This window comes from Pituophis catenifer, unplaced genomic scaffold (genome assembly GCF_029215685.1).
Source record: "Pituophis catenifer annectens isolate HBS135680 unplaced genomic scaffold, rPitCat1.0.hap2 SCAF_2, whole genome shotgun sequence".
Lineage (NCBI taxonomy): Eukaryota > Metazoa > Chordata > Lepidosauria > Squamata > Colubridae > Pituophis > Pituophis catenifer.
The window spans coordinates 28,803,008-28,826,974 of NW_027256882.1; the positions used below are offsets into that span (position 1 = coordinate 28,803,008).

The window sequence follows — 23,967 nt, forward strand, 5'->3', positions numbered from 1 at the left end:
CAAGTTTTTTGTGCATCTTCACCATATTCATAGCTTACAGTAACTTCTCATATTATCGATCTAATATATATCTATGTATTATTGTCCTCATAAATCATTTATTTGACTATGGCTATTTCTTCTCTCATTTTGTACGAAATATTCTAAGATTTTAGTTAATTTATATTATGAGATTCATTTCATCATCCTAAATCAATCCAATAATAATACATCTTTATGTTATATTTTATATAATTCTACAATTTTTGTATTATAAAGATCTCTACCATATTTCATTTCCATTTTTTTTAACCATTGATAAAATAGGTCCTATATCTTATAATATTGTCTATCTTCTTGTTCTCTAATTTTAAATGTCAATTTGCTCATTTCAGCACATTCCATTATTTTCTTAATAACTTCATCTTGCATTGGTATTTTCTCATTTTTCCAATTTTTAGCAAACAGAATTCTAGCCGCTGTTAATACATTCACAATCAGATATCTCAATTCTCTATTATATATTTCAGGTACAATCCCCAATAGAAAAATCTCTGGTTTAAAATCTATGTGTTTTTTTGTCATTTTTTCCAACCATGTGTGGATTTTAGTCCAATATCTCTTGGCTTCTGGGATGCAGAGAGGCTTTGATCCCCACTGAGACACCCCCCCAAGAAAGCTTATTCTGTAATTGTGTAAAAAAAAAAAAAAACACATCATGAACTTTTAGGGCTCAGCACTAGCCTCACATTTCTCTATTTCACTTGGCTCAGTTGCAAAGGTCGGTTGCTAGAAGTCAAAACCAACCTGATAGCATTTAAACCAGGGGTGTCCAAACTTGGCAACTTGAAGACTTGTGGACTTTAACTCCCAGAATTCCTCAGGCAGCTTCTGGGAGTTGAAATCCACAAGTCTTAAAGTTGCCAAGTTTGGACACCCCTGGTTTAAACAGGGGAAACATCTTGCAAACGCTTTAGATAGTAGAAACGGGACAAGCGTGTTTTTCTGCCTCCTAGCTGGAGATGGCGATCAGGTAGGCAACCTCTGTGCCTGAAAAGTGCATAATAAAAGAGTTAAAACCATCGAGTACCGTATTGCTAGAAAGGATGGGAGGCGAGGAGAAGCGTAGAAGATCTTCCTCTTCCGGATGACTCATGGGAGGAAGTTGGTGTGTGCAGAGCGGCTTTTGTAGTCTTCCCAGGGTCGAAGCAGCAGCTGGCAGGTGAGTGGAGGGCAGCAGGTGGGAGGAGAGTCCGGGAGCAACTTGGGCTGGAAGCGGAGAAGCAACTGGGCTGAAGCCTCTCAGCTGCGGCTGCTGCAGGTTCCTTCCCTCCCCAAATGGAAGCCCACTGGTGCTGCAGGCTGGGAAACTGGGGGCTGCAATTTCTGCTGGTGGGAAGCTTGAAAAAGCCTCTTTCAATGGAGGTTGATTCTCCAGAGGTGGTGGGTGCTGCATCCCTGGAGGTTTGTAACAGAGGAGCTCATAGTTTGAAGGATCCTTGGAGGTTTTCTATTCCAACCCCTGATCAAGAGGAGACCCGATATCCTTTCAGACAAATGGCTCTCCAGTCTCTGTTTAAAAGCCTCCAGTGATGGAGCACCCACAACTTCTGAAGGCTAAGCTGTTCCACTGGTTAATTGTTCTGGGTGTCAGGAAGTTTCTCCTTAGTTCGAGGCTGCTTATCTCCTTGCTCCATCCAGTTTCTCCTCCTACCTTCAGGTGCTTTGGAGAAGAGGTTGAAACCCCCTCCCACTTCTTTGTGGCAACTCCTAATGTATTGGAACAGCTAGTTTTCCTTTTCGCTAGGCTAGACATACCCACTTCCTGCAACCATTCTTTATATGTTTCAACCTCCAGCCCTCTAATCACCCTTGCTGCTCTTCTCTGCCCTCTTTATAGAGTCTCAACACCCTTTTTATATTGTGGTGATCAAAACTGGATGCAATATTCCAAGTGTGGTGTTACCAAAGCCTTATAAATTGGTACTAACGCTTCACTTGATCTTGACTGTATCCCTCTGTTAATACAGCTGAAGATTGCATTTGCTTTTTTTTTATTATTATTGAAAAGTTTTAAAAAAATTTACACATATTTTCCCCTCCCTCCTCCCCCCTACTGCCCCAACCACCCCCCACCCGACTTCCCAGAGCCAATACAACGTATAGCATTTAACAAACATAAAAAAAAACATACACTAACTATCTAAAAATTTATCTCCCTCTTGCACTTTAACTCCCCTTGTTCATATCTAAATATAACTATTTAAACCAATTATTGCTTGAAAGTAATCAATCCACCTTCGTTCTTGTCCGTTCTTCAATAATAAACAAGTCTTCTTTCTTCCAGTATTACACAATCAGAGCCCAGTTACAATTAACCATCACATCTCCAACCGTTACATATATTAACACATTAACAAAATATTTTAACCAATCTCAAATAAAATATATTGTAAAAACCTTATTTTTTACTTTTTACCCCATAAACTTATATTAATTCTTCCTGGAAACATTCCTTAATAGCTTTGCATAAACTTATTCATCTTATTCCCTACGTATCCACTACGTATAATCAAATACCATCTTCACTATTTAATAGCTATAAAAAATACTGTAAATACCTTCCCTCAACCCTTGCACTACTTATATTTTCCTTATAACCCACAAGTTTATATTTATTCTTCAACAAAACATTCTTTAATATAACATTAATGTAATTTAAAACAAAGTATAAAGGTTTAAGTAATATCCTTCTTCTAACCCATAAACCTATATTAAATGATCTACACTGTCCATAACTTTTACATCCACAATATTTTTCTTTTAACCCATCAGCTTATATAAATTCTTCAACAAAGCATTCCTTGAAATATACTTCAAGGCAAAAGTGAAAGTTTGGTCAGTGGCCCATAACAATTCAAACATAACATTACTTAATATAACTTTTCAGAACAAATCATGTCCCTAAATATAAGTAAATCATTCATTTTCACTATAATATAACTTTTCAAAACAAATCATATCCCTAAATACAGGTATAGTTATTCATTTTCACTATACTATCCTCCCCAACAAGGAGGGTTATAATTTTTCCATCTCCATTTTTTCCTGACTTTTTTGCGAATCTTCTTCTTCAGTCTTATTCCTCCGCCTTCTTTTATTTTTATAAGTTCTTGAATTTTCAACTGAAGTTGCTGTACCTTACAATCTTGTTCTCTTCGCAAAGTAGTTCCTTTCAGTGAACACACCTCTTTCACTGCAATTGAGAGTCCATTTTTGTAAAAAAGTTGTAAAGTTCCACTTCGAATCCTCCTTCTTATATTAAAAATCCCAACGCCTCCTGACAATTTTCCAGTTGACTGTATCAAAGCCTCTGGAGCAATTTCTCACATTTCCTAGTTATGCTCCTTCAAACCACTCAGCCTTTCCTTCTTAATTTTAAAAACATCCATTCCGTTTTCCAAAGGCACATTAAACTGGATTGTTTCTCCCACTGTTGTGGCCCCGCCCTCTGAGCCTATCTCATCGGAGGAAGAAAGCTCCGAACATGAGGAAGAGGAGTCAGCCAGGCCTCCCTCTCCAGGCCCCTCCCCTCTGGCACTGTCTCAGGTGCCGGCCGAGGGAGAGGAGATTAGCCAGGAGCCAGGTGTCTCGGATGAGAGCGAAGGAGAGCTGTCATTCCTGGATGCATGCCAACGAAGGCGTGATAAACGGTTGCAGCAGTTAAGGAGGCGTGCTAGGGATTAGAACTGAGTCACTGGACCACACCCCAGAGACTATATAAGAGAGGGTGGTGGCTGGTAAAACTCCGTGACGAACAAAAACAAACTTTGGCTAGTCACTTGAACAACGTCTGAAGCTGCCGAAAGGGATATTGTTTTTGCTGAACTATTTGCAATGCGTATGTAATTTTCTGTTATCTGTTGCAGTAAAAGCTCTTGGCAGACGGTGATTATATTGCTGCCAAGTTTGAGATAATGACCTGTGTGCGTGCCAAGTACTTTCTTAACCCTCAGCTGGCTGTGCTTGTGTGTGTGTGTGGACGGGGACAGATCACCCACCTCTTCATTCAGCAGCTCACTATTATTTGGCATCTGAAATACCGATACAGTATCTTCACTTGTATCTTTGTTGTGAATTTGAGTAAAATCCTTCTTGAAAAACCCTTCCATTCTTTCCACTAACGCGGAGGTAAATGATTCTAAAATTTCTCTAGGTTCAAATGTATAATACTTTTTTAGTCAGGGTTTTTTTCCTATGTAGATCAAGTTGTTTACTTGGCCATGGTGGGGTGATATCTCAAAATCACCACTTTCAGGAAAAAAAATCCTGACTAAAAATGTATTATACATTTGAACCTATGAATTAAAAAGAATAAATATTTGACCTTACAGGGAGGAGTTATAAAATATGGGTGTGGCTGGCCGATGAAATCTAAAAAGATAGAAATAGTACTATCCCAGTCTCCCATAAGTCTCAGAACAAACAACACAAAATGTCTGAAAAAAGCCTGAAAGTGGTGATTTTGAGATATCACCCCACCATGGCCAAGTAAACAACTTGATCTACATAGGAAAAAAACCCTGACTAAAAAAGTATTATGCATTTGAACCTATGAATTAAAAAGAATATATATATATATATATATATATATATATATATATATATATATATATATATATATATATATATATATATATATATATATATATATATATATATACAGGTGAAACTCGAAAAATTAGAATATTGTGCAAAAGTTCATTTATTTCAGTAATGCAACTTAAAAGGTGAAACTAATATATGAGATAGACTCATTACATGCAAAGCGAGATAGTTCAAGCCTTGATTTGTCATAATTTTGATGATTATGGCTTACAGCTCATGAAAACCCCAAATTCACAATCTCAGAAAATTAGAATATTACATGAAATCAATAAAACAAGGATTGTACATAGAACAATATCGGACCTCTGAAAAGTATAAGCATGCATATGTACTCAATATTTGGTTTGGACCCATTTTGCATCAATTACTGCCTCAATGCGGCGTGGCATGGATGCTATCAGCCTGTGGCACTGCTGAGGTGTTATGGAAGACCAGGATGCTTCAATAGCGGCCTTTAGCTCTTCTGCATTGTTCGGTCTCATGTCTCTCATCTTTCTCTTGGCAATGCCCCATAGATTCTCAATGGGATTCAGGTCAGGCAAGTTTGCTGGCCAATCAAGCACAGTAATCCCATGGTCATTGAACCATGTTTTGGTACTTTTGGCAGTGTGGGAAGGTGCCAAGTTCTGCTGGAAAATGAAGTCAGCATCCCCATAAAGCTCATCTGCGGAAGGAAGCATGAAGTGCTCCAAAATCTACTGGTAGATGGTTGCGTTGACCCTGGACTTAATGAAGCACAGTGGACCAACACCAGCAGATGACATGGCTCCCCAAATCAACACAGACTGTGGAAACTTCACACTGGACTTCAAGCATCTTGCAGTGCGTGCCTCTCCATTCTTCCTCCAGACTCTGGGTCCTTGGTTTCCAAATGAAATGCAAAAGTTGCTCTCATCAGAAAAGAGGACTTTGGACCACTGAGCAACAGACCAGTTCTTTTTTTCTTTAGCCCAGGTAAGACACTTCTGACGTTGTTTGTTGTTCAGGAGCGGCTTGACGAATAATACGACATTTGAAGCCCATGTCCAGGATCCGTCTGTGTGTGGTGGCTCTTGATGCACTGACTCCAGCCTCAGTCCACTCCTTGTGAAAGTCCCCAACACTTTTGAATGGCCTTTTCCTGACAATCCTCTCCAGGCTGCAGTCATCCCTGCTCCTTGTGCACCTTTTTCTTCCACGCTTTTCCTTTCCACATAACTTTCTATTAATGTGCTTTGATACAGCACTTTGGGAACATCCAACTTCTTTTGCAATTACCTTTTGAGGCTTTCCCTCCTTATAGAGGGTGTCAATGATGGTTTTCTGCACAACTGTCAGGTCAGCAGTCTTTCCCATGATTGTGATTCCTACTGAACCAGACTGAGAGACCATTTAAAGGCTCAGGAACCCTTTGCAGGTGTTATGGCTTAATTAGCTGATTAGAGTGGGACACTTTGAGCCTAGAATATGGAACCTTTTCACAATATTCTAATTTTCTGAGATTGTGAATTTGGGGTTTTCATGAGCTGTAAGCCATAATCATCAAGAGTATGACAAACCAAGGCTTGAACTATCTCTCTTTGCATGTAATGAGTCTATCTCATATATTAGTTTCACCTTTTAAGTTGCAGTACTGAAATAAATGAACTTTTGCACGATATTCTAATTTTTCGAGTTTCACCTGTATTTAAGACAGACTAACATTTAATACATCAATCCTCCCTTCCCTCCTCCTCTTTTGTTAGGTCTGTTTCTTTCGAATAGTTTGCATCCTTCTATCAGTACATTCCAGTCATGAGTTTCACCCCACCAAGTTTCAGTAACGGCAACTATATCATATCTGCCTTCATGTACTAATAGTTCAAGTTCACCTTGTTTGTTCCCTAAACTTTGAGCGTTAATATATAGGCATTTGAGTCCTTTATTGGTCTTGGATATGTTTCCTATATCTCCTACTTTGTAACTGGGATTTCTATCCTTTCCATCACTCTCTATTTCATTATTTTTCTTTTTTATTTCTTTTTTTTCTTTACTCTCTTCCTCCTTATGTGATTGGTTATCTAGTGGTTTTTGCTTGGAATTAGGTTCTATCGGTCGCGAAGATTAGGGCCTCCTTCCCCTCAATGTTAGTTTGAAGCCCTTTGGATAAGATGAGCCAGTCGTTTTCCGAATATATTGTTTCCAGTTCTTGTGAGGTGCAGTCCATCCCTTGCCAATAACCCTTTCTCTAGGTAATGCAGATCATGGTCCAGGAAGCCAAAGTTGTATTGTCGACACCAGTTTTTAAGCCAGTGGTTTGTTTCTAAAATCCTTTTGCACTTTGATTGGATGTTGGCCTTTTATTGGATGTATAGATGAAAAAGCCACTTGTGCTCCTAATTCTTTAATTTTCTTCCCTTGATGTTTGTAATCTCTTATTATTGTTTTCAGATTCCTTGTTGTGTCATTGGTTCCCACGTGTATGAGAAGAAAGGGGTAGGAATCTGGGCGGTTGATTATTTTAGTAAGGTACTCAGTTACATCTTTGATTTTTGCCCCAGGGAGATTATATAACTCCCTAGAATAGATTGACTGCCTGGTCTACAAACTATAGTTTCTGTTCCCCTAAGAATTGTCACCAATATTCGCCTTTTTTCCCTAGGGAAGTCTGGAATACTTTTCTTCCTGTCTCAGAAATGCTGCGCTGTGCCTCTTCTTTTTAGAAACTATTGATGAATGCTCTTTTGTAACTGTATATTTTCTTCCAGGGGGAAGCTATGAAAGCAATTATTCAGTTCCAGAGGGGCTTCATTGGAGTGGGCTATAGTAGGGGCTCTTGGTTGTTTTCTTCTAAGAGTGACATGTTTCCATTGCCTTTTTAGATACATATGGAGGGTCATTTTTTACGGAAGCTGTTTGTTCCCTATTGTGTTTGATTTGGGTTTATCCATTTTTTTAAAAAAAAATACTTTCAGAGTGCTTGAGTTGCCTCTAAACACTTTACTTTTTCTTCTAATAATTCAAATATTTTACATTTAATACATACATGCAAAGATGGGCATGATAAAGGACCAAAAGGGCAGGGACCTAACAGAGGCAGAAGAGATTAGGAAGAGGTGGCAAAATTACACAGAAGAACTATACAAAAATGAGCTTAACATCCCTGACAACCACGATGGGGTGGTCATAGACCTCAAGCCAGACATCCTGGAATGTGAAGTCAAATGGGCCTTGGGAACATCTGAGCAACAACAAAGCTAGTGGAGATAACAATATTCCATCTGAGCTCTTCAAAATCTTAAAAGACGATGCAATAAAAGTGCTACCCTCAATTTGCCAGCAAATCTGGAAAACTCAACAGTGACCACAGGATTGGAAAAGGTCAGTTTTCATTCCAATTCCAAAGAACGGCAATGCCAAAGAATGTTCCAAGTACCGCACCATTGCACTCATTTCACATGCTTGCAAAGTTATGCTCAAAATCCTACAAGCTAGCCTCCAGCAATATGTGGACCGAGAACTAACAGAAGTACAGCCAGAGTTTCGAAGAGGAAGAGGAACTAGATGTCAGGACTGCCTCCTTCCATTACTCAAGAAAAAAAACCCCAACTCCATTTTCATAGAGAAAGGTATATTTTACTGAACAGGAACTGAATGCAGTCAAAGAAAAGCAAGGTCTGAAGCAGAGGCGCGAAAATCACATATAGAAAACATCCCACCCAACTGTCCAGCGTAAATCATCCAATCCACAGGTTCTCCAGGGGTCATGTGGGAGCAAACATCTGGCAGTGTCATCCTCTTGCTATACCACGACTATTGACCTTGAGACGTTATCTGCTTGAAAGAAAACGCTGCAGCAAAATTTTACTTTCCTTTTCCTCCAGCTCACTTCCCCCCTCCCAAAAATTTCAGTAACTCCCCCCTCCCCCTGTTTCATGGCAGCCGAACAAGTAAGCAATGAAAGAACGGAGGCTGACATTCGGCCCTCCTGCAGAAGAGACATTATTTCTACAAGAAACCAAAATGACATAAAACAGAGGATCGCAGAAGTAGAGCATGACATAAAAACAGATTAAGGTTTATCAGGATATTTGAAGTGAAACAATTGTACTTTCTTAGGAGCTCAAACATCTTGTTTATTCACCCATTCAGCCTTAGATAATGGGAAATGTTTCCAGGTCACCAAATACTGCACCTTACCCCGATGCTTTCTAGAGTCTAAAATCTCTTTTATCTCAAAATGCTGTTCCCCTTCAATTAGTATGGGGACAGGAGGAGGTTCTTGGTCTGGACGTAAAGGGGACGAATGCTCCGGTTTTAGCAAACCTACATGAAACACCGGATGAATTCGCCTCAATTTTTTTGGTAACTCCAATTGTACTGTGACTGGGTTAATGATCCGAACTACCGGAAAAGGACCCACATATTTGGGTCCAAGCTTTTTAGACTTTTGGGTAGTTTGCAAGTATTTGGTGGAGAGGTAAACCATATCACCAACTTTATAAGTCGGTGCTTGAGCCCTCTTCTTATCGGCTTGGGCTTTATGAGCCTAATGTGCTTCATCCAGTGCCTTGCGAGTTACTCAGCAAATGGCACGTAACTGTTCGATCCAATCAACCAAGGAGGGGCTTTGTGGATTTTCCTGAGACAACTCTGGAATAGGCACAAACCCTGTGCTGCTATGTATGGAGTTATTATACCTCTGCAAACGGCAGTAAATCTGCCCAGTTATCTTGCTGATAATTTATGTAACATTTCAGATATTGTTTTAATACGGAATTGGTTCTCTCACGATCCCCATTAGTTTGGGGGTGATGGGCGGAGCTTAACCCTTGAGCAGAGCCTATCAACCCTAGGAACTCTTTCCAAAAATTGGAGGTAAATTGAACTCCTCTATCTGAAATTATACATTCTGGAGCTCCATGTAACCTATATACATGTTGGACAAACATTTTTGCAAGTGTTTTCACAGAAGGGATCTTGGGACATGGGATGAAGTGCACTTGTTTGGAAAACAAATCAGTAACCACCTAAATAACTGTGTTCCCCCCCCCACTTTCGGGCAATTCTACAATAAAATCCATGGAAATTTCCTTCCATGGGGCACCCAGTCTGGCAACACTCTGAAGCAGTCTGGGTGGCTTTCCCGGAGGCCTCTTGGCCTAAGCACACATGGGACAGCTGGCCACATATGCCTCTATGTCCTTCTTGAATGCGGGCCACCAGAACTGTTGCTTAACTAGATGTAACGTTTTCACAAATCCAAAATGCCTGGCAACTTTGGCATCATGGACGTGCTGTAAAACTGTCGCTCTCAGGCTGGCGGGAACATACAGCTTGGCTCCCACCCAAGCAAGTCCTTCCCGAAGTGTACACTCATTTGAATGAGCCAGAAACCGCTCGTTGGTCTTTAGAGCTTCTTGTAGCTGCTTAGTCAAGTCGTCTGACAAAGTTGGATCTGCTTTCGCCTGGGCTCTAGTAACTACTGGTGCAGCCAGTTGTATTGAGGGGATAATTGGCCAAATCACCACCTCTAACACTATTAGAAAGGGCATCTGCCATGAAGTTCTTCCTCCAGGAAGATAGCGTAGGAAGAAATTAAATCGTTTGAAGTGTTGAGCCCAGCGGACTTGTTTTGAGGACAGTTTATGTGGCGTTTTCAAAGCTTCTAAGTTTTTGTGGTCAGTCCACACCTCAAACGGGTGCTTAGCTCCTTTAAGGAATTGTCTCCACATTAACAGTGCCCAACAAACCATAAAAGCCTCCTTTTCCCATATGGCCCATCTCCTCTTGGTCTCCGTTAGCTTACGAGAGGTATAGGCACAGGGTTGCAGCTTTCCTTCTGCAATCGCTTGTAGTAACACTGCCCCTACTGTTACGTCGCTGGCGTCAGCCTGTACAACAAAAGGGGCTTCCATTTCAGGATGTTTAAGGACCGGTTCGGCAGCAAACAACCATTTCAGTTTCTCAAACGCTGCCTGATAGTCCAGAGTCCATTCGAGGGGCTGGGAGGGCTTTGGTTTCATTTCCCCTTTTGTCTTCAGAAGATTTGTAATTGGCAATGCGATTTTGGCGAACGAGGGGATGAACTGTCTATAGAAGGTAGCAAATCCCAGGAAACTCTGTAGTTGTTTGCGGGTCAGGACTGCCTCCTTCCATTACTCAAGAAAGAAAAACCCCGACTCCATTTTCATAGAGAAAGGTATCTTTTACTGAATATGAACTGAATGCAGCCAAAGAAAAGCAAGGTCTGAAGCAAAGGCGCAAAAATCACATATAGAAAGCATGCCCCCCAACTGTCCACCGTAAATCATCCAATCCACAAGTTCTCCAGGGATCATGTGGGAGCAAATGTCTGGCAGTGTCATCCTCTTGCTATGTCACGACCTTGAGACGTTATCTGCTTGAAAGAAAACACTGCAGCAAAGTTTTACTTTCTTTTTCCTCCAGCTCGCTTCCCCCCTCCCAAGAATTCCAATAGCTCCCCCCTTCCCCCGTTTCATGACAGCCGAGCAAGTAAGCAACGAAAGAGCGGAGGCTGACACTAGAGATCAAATTGCCAACATACACTGGATCATGGAGAAAGTGAAGGAGTTCCAGAAAAACATCTACTTCTGCTTCATTGACTATGCTAAAGCCTTTGATTGTGTGGATCACAACAAATTGTGGCAACTTCTTACAGAGATGGGAGTACCAGACCATCTTATTTGTCTCTTAAAAAACCTACATGCGGGTCAAGAAGCAACAGTGAGAACTGGACACGGAACCACTGATTGGTTCAAAATTCGGAAAGGAGTTTGGCAAGGCTGTATACTGTCACCCTGCCTATTTAACTTATATACAGAGCACATCATGAGAAAGGCTGGACTAGGTGAATCACAAGTTGGAATTAAAATTGCCAGGAGAAATATCAACAACCTCAGATATGCAGATGATACCACTCTAATGGCAGAAAATGAAGAGGAACTAAAGAGCCTCTTGATGCGTGTGGAGGAGGAGAGTGCAAAAGTTGGCTTGAAACTCAACAATAAGAAAACTAAGATCATGGCATCCGGCTCTCTCAATTCCTGGCAAATAGATGGGGAAGAAATGGAGGTAGTGACAAATTTTATTTTCCTGGGCTCCAGGATTACTGAAGATGGGGACTATAGCCAAGAAATTAAAAGATGCTTGCTCCTAGGGAGGAAAGCTATGGCAAATCTAGACAGCACACTAAAAAGCAGAGACATCACTCTGCCAACAAAAGTGCATATAGTCAAGGCTATGGTTTTCCCAGTTGCAATGTATGGCTGTGAAAGCTGGATCATAAGAAAGGCTGGGTGCCAAAGAATTGAGGCCTTTGAACTATGGTGCTGGAGAAGACTCCTGCGAGTCCCTTGGACTGCAAAGCGATCAAACTGGTCAGTCCTAGAAGAGATCAACCCTGACTTCTCTTTAGAAGGCCAGATCCTGAAGATAAAACTTAAATACTTTGGCCACCAAATGAGAAGGAAGGACTCACTGGAGGAGAGCCTAATGCTGGGAAAGGTTGAGGGCAAAAGAAGAATGGGATGACAGAGAACGAAGTGGCTGGATGGAGTCACTGAAGCAGTCGGCGTGAACTTAAATAGACTCAGGGGGATGGTAAAGGACAGGAAGACCTGGAGGAACGTTGTCGATGGGGGTCTCAATGGGTCGGACACGACTTCGCAACTAACAACAACAATGGAGTCTGCTCCCTCAGTGTCGAAGGGATTGCCACTCTCGAATTGGCCTTTTTAGTCACACTAGATGCTGTTTTAGGACCGCTTTCCAGAGCACGATACCATAGTTTTTTGAGACTGAAGGATGCCACTGCCAATGCATCTGCTCCCTATTGTGTTTTACTTTGGTGTAGTCTTCTTGTTTAGGTTGGGATTTCTCGTTTTGCTCATTGGTTTTCAGAGTGCTAGAGTTGCCTCTAAACACTTTAGTTTTTCTTCTAGTAATTCAAGTAGTTTATAGTTTGGATCCTCTGTGGGCATAAGCTGAAACATGTGGCAGACTTTGCAAGAACTATAGTGTCAGTTTCTATCTCCATGACTTTTCTGTGTTTGCTTAAAAATTAAAATTAAATTTTTTAAAAAATTTAAATATTTTCTGTTGCAAAGTGTCAGTTTACAATAGTTTACAAGAGTTCTTGACCTTTTCTCTTCTGTCTTGAAAAATTCTTCACTATCTTCCCTGTTTTAAATGTCTACCTCTTTTTCTGTCGTTTATTTTTTTCCTCTTAGATAATTAAGATCATTAAGAATTTAAACATTTCTAAAGAATTAAAATAAGTAAACTGTTTTTTTAATGTTTAGTTGAAAAAAGAAATTGAAAAATTGAAAAAGGAATATTATTTAAAAATTTTAAAGAATTTTAAAATTGAAAGATTTAAAAATTGAAAAAAGAATGTGATTAAAAAATTGAAAAAAGAATTTTAGAATTGAAAAAGATTTAAAAATTTAAAAAAATAAATTAAAAACTGTTATTTAAGAGTTGAAAAAAAAGACTTAAAATTGGAACAAGGAGTTTAAAAATTGAAAAAAAAAAGAAATTTAAAAAATTGAAAATTTTTCTTAAGGAATATTGGAATATTCCTTAATAAATATTAGAATATTCCTTAAGGAATATTGAATTCCAGTATGATGTGCTCACTCTCAACAAACATTATTTTGTCTCCCAGTTTCTTTCAGGACAGTTAAAGTCTCCCACTACAACTTGATGTTGCCCTCTTGATACAGTTTGTAATCCACACATGTATTGAAAAAGGCAGATGAATAAAATTTAAAAGTTTTTTTACTTCCATGTCTTGCCAATAAGTATGGTATTTCCTGTCCCACCATCCATGTATTAACCAGGTTCAATTGTGCTTAATCCAGCACTTCCTAAGAAATAGCTATTGAGGAACTTTTGGCATTTTTGGTTACACAAGTAGTCCTCACTTACCACTTCTTCCCTGAGCCTTCAAAGTTACTATGGCACAGTAGAAGCAGACGTGCACCTGGTCCACAAAATTTGTGGTAATCCTAGCACTTGTTCAGTGACCGCACGTCAGCAGTGACTGTGGTTTTGAAGGTGCAGGAAAAGAAGTTGCACCAGTTCAGGTTCTGCTAATAGTTGCACATTTATGATGCCTGCAACATCCCACACTCATGATCCCCATTTGTGACCTTCCCAGCTAGCTTCTGACAAGCAAAATCAGTGGATATACTGGCAGGAAATTGCAAGTCACGGTCATATGAAATTGCCTTTAGCAACCCACAGTAATTTGCTTAACAACTACAGAGGAACAGATGTAAGTTGGCCCTGTCATGTGACATCATGCTTAATGATTGAGCTGCTTAGTGACGCAGATATTAGTTCTAATTGCAATAGGTTAAGTAAAGACTTCTTGAACAAGGATGTCACCATAGGAGTTGCAGACAGTATTTTCTGCTATATAGTGGGTGAATCTATATTTGAACATGGATCTCACTAGTCTTCCATGTATCGAATCATAAATAATTTCAGTGATCATGCTAGTATTGGGGCATGATTGCTTTTTCATTATAATATATACTTTTTTCATTTTTCACATCTCTAACCATTTTATAAACAAAGTTACCCTTTTCTTTGAATCTTACAGACAAACAGGATGGCAATAAGAGCACTCTGGACAACTGTCAATAACAAGGAACGTTGAAAAGTGAAGATAATCAAGCCAGAAATCAAAATATTTTCCATTTCCTTCAGAAAAACACAGAATTTTCCTCCTCCTCCTCCAAAAGCTGTTGGACAGAAGAGAGAAAATCAAGAAAGAATAAGCAGATTATGCAGAATTCAAGGATACGTTACATGAGTCAAAGGAGATTATTTTTCAATCAGCAAAAAAGGGAAATATCTGGAACTGAGGGGGAAGGAAAAGGTCAATAGTAAAGCCATGTGGAGCAGACAATAAGGCAGGCCTCTCCCTGTAAGGAAGAAAACGGCTTCAGTGAAACCAACACTAAACAAGGCATTGTAAGAATTCCAGCCAGGTGATTCATCAGTGGATTGACTCCACGGAGACACTATATGACTGTCTAGACTGTGAGAAAAAACTTCATTGGAGATTTTCATCTCATGAGACACCAGAGAACTCACACAGAAGAGAAACCCTTTGAATGTCCTGATTATGGGAAAGTCACAATTCCAGCCTGGTGATACACCAGAAGACTCACATAGGAGGGAAATGTTTTGAATGTCCTAATTGTTGGAAAACTTTTAGTTGAACTTCCAGCTTGGTGATACATCAGAGGATTCACTCCACAGAGAAACCCTGTGAGTATCGAGGTTGCAGGAAAAGTTTCATCAGAAAATCCCAACTCATTAGACATAAGACCATGCACACAGGAGAGAAACCCTTTGAGTGTCTTGACTGTGGGAAAAGTTTCATTACGAATTCCCACCTACTGACACATCAGAGGACTCACACAGGAGAGAAACCCTTTGAATGTCCTGACTGTGGGAAAAGTTTCAGTCAGAATTCCAGCCTGGTGATACACCAGGGGACTCATACAGGAGAGAAACCCTTTGAATGTCCTGACTGTGGAAAAGGTTTCAATCAGAATTCCAGTCTGGTGATACACCAGAGGACTCACACAGGAGAGAAACCCTTTCAATGTCCTGACTGTGGGAAAGGTTTCAGTGAGAATTCCAACCTGGTGAAACACCAGAGGATTCACACAGGAGAGAAACCCTTTGAATGTCCTGACTGTGGGAAAGGTTTCAGTCAGAATTCCAACCTGGTGAAACACCAGAGGACTCACACAGGAGAGAAACCCTTTGAATGTCCTGACTGTGGGAAAGGTTTCAGTCAGAATTCCAACCTGGTGAAACACCAGAGGATACACACAGGAGAGAAACCCTTTGAATGTCCTGACTGTGGGAAAAGTTTTAATAATAATTCCCACCTGGTGACACACCAGAGGACTCACACAGGAGAAAAACCCTTTGAATGTCCTATCTGTGGAAAAAGCTTTAGTGATAATTCCAATTTACTGACACACCAGAGGACTCACACAGGAGAGAAACCCTTTGAATGTTCTGACTGTGGGAAAACTTTCAGTCAGAATTCCTACCTGGTGAAACACCAGAGGATTCACACAGGAGAGAAACCCTTTGAATGTCCTGACTGTGGGAAACATTTTAGTAATAATTCCAGCCTGGTGACACACCAGAGGACTCACACAGGAGAGAAACCCTTTGAATGTCCTATCTGTGGGAAAAGCTTTAGTGATAATTCCAATTTACTGACACATCAGAGGACTCACACAGGAGAGAAACCATTTGAATGTCCTGATTGTGGGAAAAGTTTCAGTCAGAATTTCTACCTGGTAAGGCACCAGAGGACTCACACAGGAGAGAAACCCTTTGAATGTCCTGACTGTGGGAAAAGTTTTAATAATAATTCTCACCTGGTGACACACCAGAGGACTCACACAGGAAAGAAACCCTTTGAATGTCCTGACTGTGGGAAACATTTTAGTAATAATTCCAGCCTGGTGACACACCAGAGGACTCACACAGGAGAGAAACCCTTTGAATGTCCTGACTGTGGGAAAGGTTTCAGTCAGAATTCCAACCTGGTGAAACACCAGAGGACTCACACAGGAGAGAAACCCTTTGAATGTCCTGACTGTGGGAAAGGTTTCAGTCAGAATTCCAACCTGGTGAAACACCAGAGGACTCACACAGGAGAGAAACCCTTTGAATGTCCTGATTGGGGAAAAGTTTCAGTCAGAATTATGACCTGGTGAACCATCAGAAGACTCACTCCGGGGAAAAACCAGATAAGTGTCCAAATTGTGGGAAAAGTTTCCTTTGGAATTGTCGACTGGTGAGTTACCAGAGGACTCACATAGGAGAGTAACCATATGAGTGTCCAGACTGCAAAGATTTCAGCACTAAGGATAGCCTTCCAAATCATAAGCTTATATACAGGGGAGAAACCATTTAAGTGCTCTGAGTGTGCATGGTGCTTCAGGAAATCTTCCAACCTTATCGCACACAAGAAAATGCACCTGGGGCCCAAAGTGATGCGTGTAGAGAAGGCTTGGATTTCATTTCAAATGTCCCATTGTAAGTTCAATGGAGAAATTGACTCTTTGAGTACAAACAATTTGCCTGATTTTTTTTTTCATCAAATATGTCATGGTATTAGATGGGAAGGAGGAAAGAACTGTTTGGCCATTAGCAACAGAAGTTGCTGGATATTTTATTTTTGCAAAAATTGTAGAAATCTTCAAACATCTTCTTAGGGGTGTTCTTTCCATTTTTATCATAACAAATGAATGAAATGCCACATCTTCTCCCTGGGTGTCCTCAATATTTTCAGCCCCAGAATTCCCAAGCCAGCATCTTTTCAGGAGAAGCGCACTCAGGCTATAGTTAGACATTGTGATTCCTCATATAATAAGAAAACGAGAGGAGAAGAGAAATACTGTATTGTTCAATGTATAAGGCGCTCTAGAGAATAAGATGCACCTTAATTTTGGGGAGGGAAAAAAAATCTGTCTCTGCCTACCAGCATCCATCGGGATTCATCTGACTAGCTTCCTTGCAGCAAATAGCGAACATCCATGTCAGCTTCAGCACATTATTGCAGCCTAATTCAGTGTGAGCAGTTGATTGGTGGATGGATCGGCGTCCTGCAATACCCCCAATCAGCTTTTCCAGGTTTCAGGGATTGCTACAGACCATCGCCGCCTCCGTGCCTTGCGTTTTTGGCCTCTCTGCCTTACATTTTCAGCCTCTGAACGGTCCATTTCAGACCTGTTCAAGGCTGCGGGAATCGCCAGAGTATATCACCACCTCTGTGCACCGCATTTTCAGCCTCCACAGCCCTTTTATGGCCTCTGCATGTCATGTTTTTAGGTCCCAGGCATTTTCAGCCTCTGAATGCTCTATTTCAGACCTGTTCAAGGCTGCGGGAATCGCTAGAGTATGTTGCTGCCAATCACTGCCAGAAATTCATTGCGCCAAGAATGTCTGCTCAGATTTTGTCAAGAATGAGGCATGTAAGTGGGAGAAACCATATGAATAGCAAATATATTGGAGGAGTTTGGGGCAGTGACAAAAGCAGTATAGAATTTCATATGTAAATGGTCTGCCCTACAGGTGACCTTCATGGAGAAGAGCTGTAGGAATATTGAGTTGAGGAGAAAAGGAATTGTGTGTCAGGTCCCCATAGATCCTTGTGGGGATGCTACCATTCTGGCAGGGAGGGCCTGAATGCCATTTTATGACCTTTTCTTGTTTCTGCTCTTTTCTCAACTTTAATGTACTTTCCTGGGAATGGGAGGGGAGAGGAATTGCCTGTGGCCATCTGTTTTGTCTCAGCTCCAACAGAAGGGGCAAGCAGCGCCTGAAAACAACTTCTTACCACCTTCTCAACTCAGAGTTTTCACAACAATTTTGTACCTGTGGATTGGCTCCCCTTGGATTGGCCAGAGGGGAGGGGTTTCTACAACTTTTTACCTAACAGTTCTGAGCAGGAGCTTCAGATCCTACCTTGCTCTACTTACTATCACTGTCTCTCAATAAATATTTCCTTTTGAAATGCCTCCTGTTTCAAGAGTCCTGCTTCCTTGAAGATACAGTAGAGGCAAGTCCTTACATTGTGTTTCTAAGCACAGGCTCCAGGTTTATTCGCAACTCCTTCGCTTGGAGGTGCCTGCTTCCTTGTTAGTCTTTGATGGCTGGGGTGTGGGAGCAGCACCAAGGGTCTGACATTTTGTGGTTCCCCCCTTGGTTGGGAAATGTGAGAAAAATTGTACAGTAAATAATGTTTCAATTTCTAAAGCAGCATTGCATAAGAATCATGAATAGATTTTGAGAGAAAAAAAGGGAAGTGTCAGCATTTATGTAAACATTGAGACAAGGTAATCCAACATTCTTCCCACCACATGGGAGGTGTTTCCTGTTTTTCATTTCTCTCCCAGAGCACCTTAATTTTTTTCAAACATTTATCCTTCAAATATAGAGAGAAACATTATTTGTAGGAGCGAAAGTGATGTTTTAGCTATGCAGATAGATTATCCTGATTTTGCTGGGATTGGAAAACACCAAAGAATTCCAAGATTGTTCATTTCACCAGCACAATTCAAACAGACAGGTTAGGGTTAGGGTTAGAGAAACCAAGATGTAACTCAGTGGTCTGTCTGGATAATCACGGGACTTTCCATGACTGTGGAGAACACAAACTGTATCTCCCTGCTCTTAGCCCAGTACTGTCACCCGCTCTACCCTATGCCCAGAAGCCCCAGTGCACAGACTAAAGAAAATATCTTGGGAGATATGCAAACTCCATTACTAAAGAGATGAGGGGAAAATATCTCCCCAAGTTCACAGCATACGGATCCTATTCAGAAGAGACTCACAGAAAAATCTATCTAATTCAGAGGAGTATAAGAAGATGGGAGAAGGTACAAGGAAGATTCTTGTGTCAGGAAATTGTGCAGCCTGTGTCCAAATGGAGTCAGAGACGCTGACAAGAACTTGTGGCTTTATGTAAATAAATATATTTACAGTAAAGACAGGCAAATGGGAGCAAAGTGAGGTAAAATCAACACGACAGAAACATCAGGTAAAACAGAGAGCACACAGGGTAAAAAGGCGGGAAACAAGAAAAATCCCCCTTTTCACTCAAGGCAGCCAATCACAGTTCAGATTGCCTCATGCAGTAGCCAGCTCTCTTCAATCAATCAGCTGTAACGGTGTGTTCTGACTCTTTACACAATCCCCCCATCTTGACACCCCTCAAATTTATAGTTGGACAGCATTTTAACCATGTTGTTTCACAAGATTCTTTAAAAACTACCAAAAGACAAAAAAAAAAAAAAAACCCTAAGAAGTAACTGGGTTTTTGAAACAAAGGCCATTTTGCAAGTTAATAATATTTTATGCATTTTAATAAATAACATCAAGCTAATCTTTTGCCAACTCAAAAATGAATTATGTGGTGTGTGAGTGGTCTGTTCTAGGGAGAGGGAATAATTGGAATTGTGCTGGTCACAAACTAAAGTGGAAATTATAATAAGCTGACACGTGATTGAGGTGCTTCTACTCTTGCTTATCTCTTCTGTTCATTTCCCTCACAAAGCATCCCTTTTCTTGTTTGCCCTACTATTTTGTGGGTTGCTTTCCTCTGATGTGACAATCCCAATCTCACACCTGGCATCCCCCCTGCCCATCCTGTGTCAGGCCTGGAAGCCATCTTTTGCCTTAGGTCTTCAGTCCTGCCACATTTACTACTGTGGGAAACTGGGAGGGGGGATTGTATGGAGCAGGGGTGATGTACAGTCATAATGACATTCCTTTCTCAAGAAAGTCAAGGACATGTTGCCCTGCACCTGGAAGGCTGGACCTGGGAGTCATCTCCAGTTCGGACAATGTTTGATTGCACAATGTGATGGACCTTGTGAGTATTGGGCAGGGACATGAACTTTTCTAAAACAATGTCCATTATTCACCCCAGCAAGGACAAATTATATTTAGTGGACATAGATTTCTGAATAAAATAGGACAAGAAACAGAAGACATTGAAAGACTTTAGTGGTTGGCTTGGTGCCACAGAGTTCATTGCCAAGAGTGCTTTTTCTTTTTATTCCAATTCTGCAATTTTTCCTTTTTGGGGGGATGGTATTGGAGATGTGTGATGCATACAAGAAAATCCCCAGAATGCAAGAAAGGTGGACAACACCTATCAATATGAGGATAAAAATAATAATTTATGTCATGATTAAGAGTTAAGTACAGAGCAACAATAAACATTAATTTAATTTCATTATACAAAAAAGAAACATTAAAACCAATACAAATGAAATAGCAGAATACCGAACAAAATATTTCCTAAGAGATAAATGAGACCCCAAAAACTTAACACCACATATCTAACAAAATTGAGCAAACTAAAAGACAATCCAATGCCAGAGGAGATGGTCCATTGGGCCAGGCCAGAGGCCACCAGTCCCTAATCAGAGGAATTCTCCATTTCCTCAGAAGAAAAGTCTGAAATTCTTACTAGATCTTCATTAAAAATGGCACTGTAGGGTGCCCCCGTAATAAAGTTAGCCTGATGGTCATTCAGCCATGTGGTTTGGTGGAATATTCTATTTTTCTCTCTTATTTTTTTAAAATGTGTTTTAGAAATACATTTAAAATAAGTTTAGAAATAGCAGTAACTGTGAGAGGCATCTTGGAGTCCTAGTAGACCATGAGTGTCCAACTTGATCCTGTCACGTGACGTATTGCAACTTTTTTTGTCTCTGTGGAGCCGGGGTGGGAGTGACCTGCGTGTGACTCATCTGGCCTGCCAGCCACCAGTTTAACAGGCCTATAGTAGACAATCATTTAAATAAGCCAACAGTGTGCTGCAGTCACCGAAAAATCCAATGCAGTTCTAGGCTGCATAAACAGGGATAGAATCAAGATCATATGAAGTGTCCTCCCCCACCCAAGTATAAAAATACAAACAACCAAGAAGATAAAATATTTAGGGATTTGGCTTATAGCTAAATATTCCTCAATCAAGGAGGACAACTACGATAAAATTCTACAGTAAATAAAAAAAGACCTAGAAAATTGGAAAAACTTACAAATCTCATTTTGGGGGAGGATCGCGATTATCAAAATGAATATACTGCCAAAAATACTATATTTGTTTTAGGTTATCCCAATAAAGTTAGGGATTTTTTTTTTTTTGATGCTTTAAATAAAATACTTACTAAATTTATATGGCAGGGGAAAAGGCCGAGAATTAGACTCAAACTATTACAAGACACAAAAGACAAAGAGGGATTAGACTTCCAGAATGGGGATTATACTACCAAGTTCTATCTTAATCTGGTTAAAAGACTGGATAGAATTAAAAAATATAAGAGGTTTAGCAATAGAGGGGCACGACCTACAAGTAGGATGGCATGCATTGCTTTGGGATCAAAAATACAAGATACACACCTACTTTAGAAGGCACATACTAAGGAATGCATTGCTAGAAATCTGGTTAAAAATAAAAAAACAGCATTATGCAAAAATACCAATGTGGATATCACCAATGGAAGCATTAAAGCACCCAAATTTAATCGAGATGGATAAGATAATTAGATATAGGGATGTACTAAAAGAACAACGAAATTTGAAAGCAAAACAGGAACTGGAACAGGATTTAGGTAGGGAAATTGATTGGTGGACATATACACAAATTCAATCTAAATATAAAAAAGACATAAAATGATACGAAATACAAAATGAGCAGCATGACCTGGACAAAATTATACAAGGAGAAATTAATTAGCAAGATATATATATTTTTATTGCGGTACAAGATGGTACAAGAAGGTAGTTAAGGAAACAATGATTACATGGGCAAAAAGTTTTTTTTTTTTTTTTAAATTTGATTTATATGCCGCCCTTCTCCGAAGACTCAGGGTGGCTTACAATGTGCTCAGCAATAATTTTAATTATAATATAGAACTGGAGTGAGGTAAAGAGCAAATAAAGAATAATGTAGATAAAAGAAATAATGTGAATAAAATAGGAATCATACAGAGTCAGATATATGGGCTCTGGGGGACCCTCTCTATTCATATTATTATAAGGGGAAGACGTGCTTGGATACATGAACTCTGAGAGATCCTATCTATTCACATTATTATAAGAGAGGAAAGTGCTTTTTGGAAATTACATTAACAAACAGTTAAACCCCTTTAAGTGGTAATATATCTTCTGAGACCTAGATGTCACGGAAAGGACTGCTATATGGAAAAACATCTGAGTGACCTGACTGTGAATGACACAAAGACCTATATGTTACAAAGAGTTACTTAATCCAATGAATTTACCCAAGGACAGTAGTAACTCTCCCATTAGCGACTCTCAGCACTTAAGAAAAGTTGTGTGGCTAAGATAATTTTATAAACTAAGATTAATGCTTTAAGTAATTAGATGAACTTATTAACAGTGTATGTAACCATAGAAGGAAAATCGGATGTATGATCTCATGATTAACCATTGTATCAGAGTTCTTTCTTTGTTCAAAGCTTCAGGTACAAATCTGGCTCTGAACCTTGCGCAATAAACTGTCTCTGACTGGCCTGGGAATGTTTTTTAGTCCTTCCATTCCACTACAGGAGAGATGGGAAAAATCTAAGTAAATGCAAGTAAAATTACTTGGCAAGTAAATGCAAAATTAACTATGTCTGCGGCATTCAAGGAGAATCAGTAGAAGATGTTTTAGAGATGGCACCTCCCACCAGCAAGGCTTGCTAAAAAGTTCCCATACAGCTCACCAATATGCTGGAAATATAACAAGGTTTACGGAACATATTATCATCTTTGATGGACATGTCCGGCTGCAAAAAGTATTGGGCCAAAATCAAGAAGTGGTTGGAAAAAATAACAGATCAACTGATTGATTGGAAACCAGAGACATTCTTTTTAGGAATATTCACTAGAAATTATACCAAAGAAATAAAATACTTAATCTTACATATAATAACGGCCGCAAGAATATCATATGCACAAAATTGGAAAAAAGAAAATACACCAATGGAGGAAGAACTGATAAAGAAAATTTTAGATTGTGCCGAGATGGACAAATTAACAAAGGAAATTAAAGAAAAGTAAGATACAGAATACTATGCAATATGGAAGAAATGGTACAACTGGCTGGAGATTAGAAATGGTGAACAATAACAAAAGGGGAGAAATCATAAACGTAAAGTGTTTGTAAATTAATGTATAATGTGTATAAAATCAATATTATGAGTGATAGAAATTGCTTTATACTGACATGGGCCGACAGAAATCGAGGCAGATTAGTTAACCATAACAATGTCCTTTAATTATTACTTCAACAACAGAATAACGTGAACAGCTAACTGCATGAACGGTGCGAGCGAGCTAGCCCTCATAAGCTGACAGCTCTTATATACCCGAGCTGTCAATGTCTAACCCAATCAGCGCCCTCTTACTTCCCGCCAAGTTAGCGCCCTCTCCTGGCAACTTCGATTACGCATGCGCCGACTGTCAGGACATAACAGAAATTATAATAATACGGGTATAATGTAAGAGGAATAAGGGATAATGGGACAAGAAGGATATAAATATTATAAGGGAAAATGGGAGAAAATGTAAATATTAGAAGACTACCGCTATGAAATAGTTGTAATAAGGGAATATATGTTATGTGTTTTCTGTTTGTTATATTGTGTTGTTTTATAAATAAATTTTAAAAAAGATCATGTGAAGTGTTAATACCACTTTATAATGTCTTGGTAAGGCCACACTTGGAATACTGCATCCAGTTTTGGTCGCCACAATGTAAAAAAGATGTTG

At 39.8% G+C, this 23,967-nt stretch overlaps 2 pseudogenes; both read left to right on the forward strand.

Annotated features, from left to right (window-relative positions):
• The first annotated feature begins 7,653 nt into the window (after nt 1-7,653).
• LOC139310050 (uncharacterized) lies at nt 7,654-14,793 on the forward strand (annotated as a pseudogene).
• Nucleotides 14,794-14,795: 2 nt separating this feature from the next.
• On the forward strand, nt 14,796-16,509 carry LOC139311965 (zinc finger protein 84-like; annotated as a pseudogene).
• Nucleotides 16,510-23,967: the final 7,458 nt, after the last annotated feature.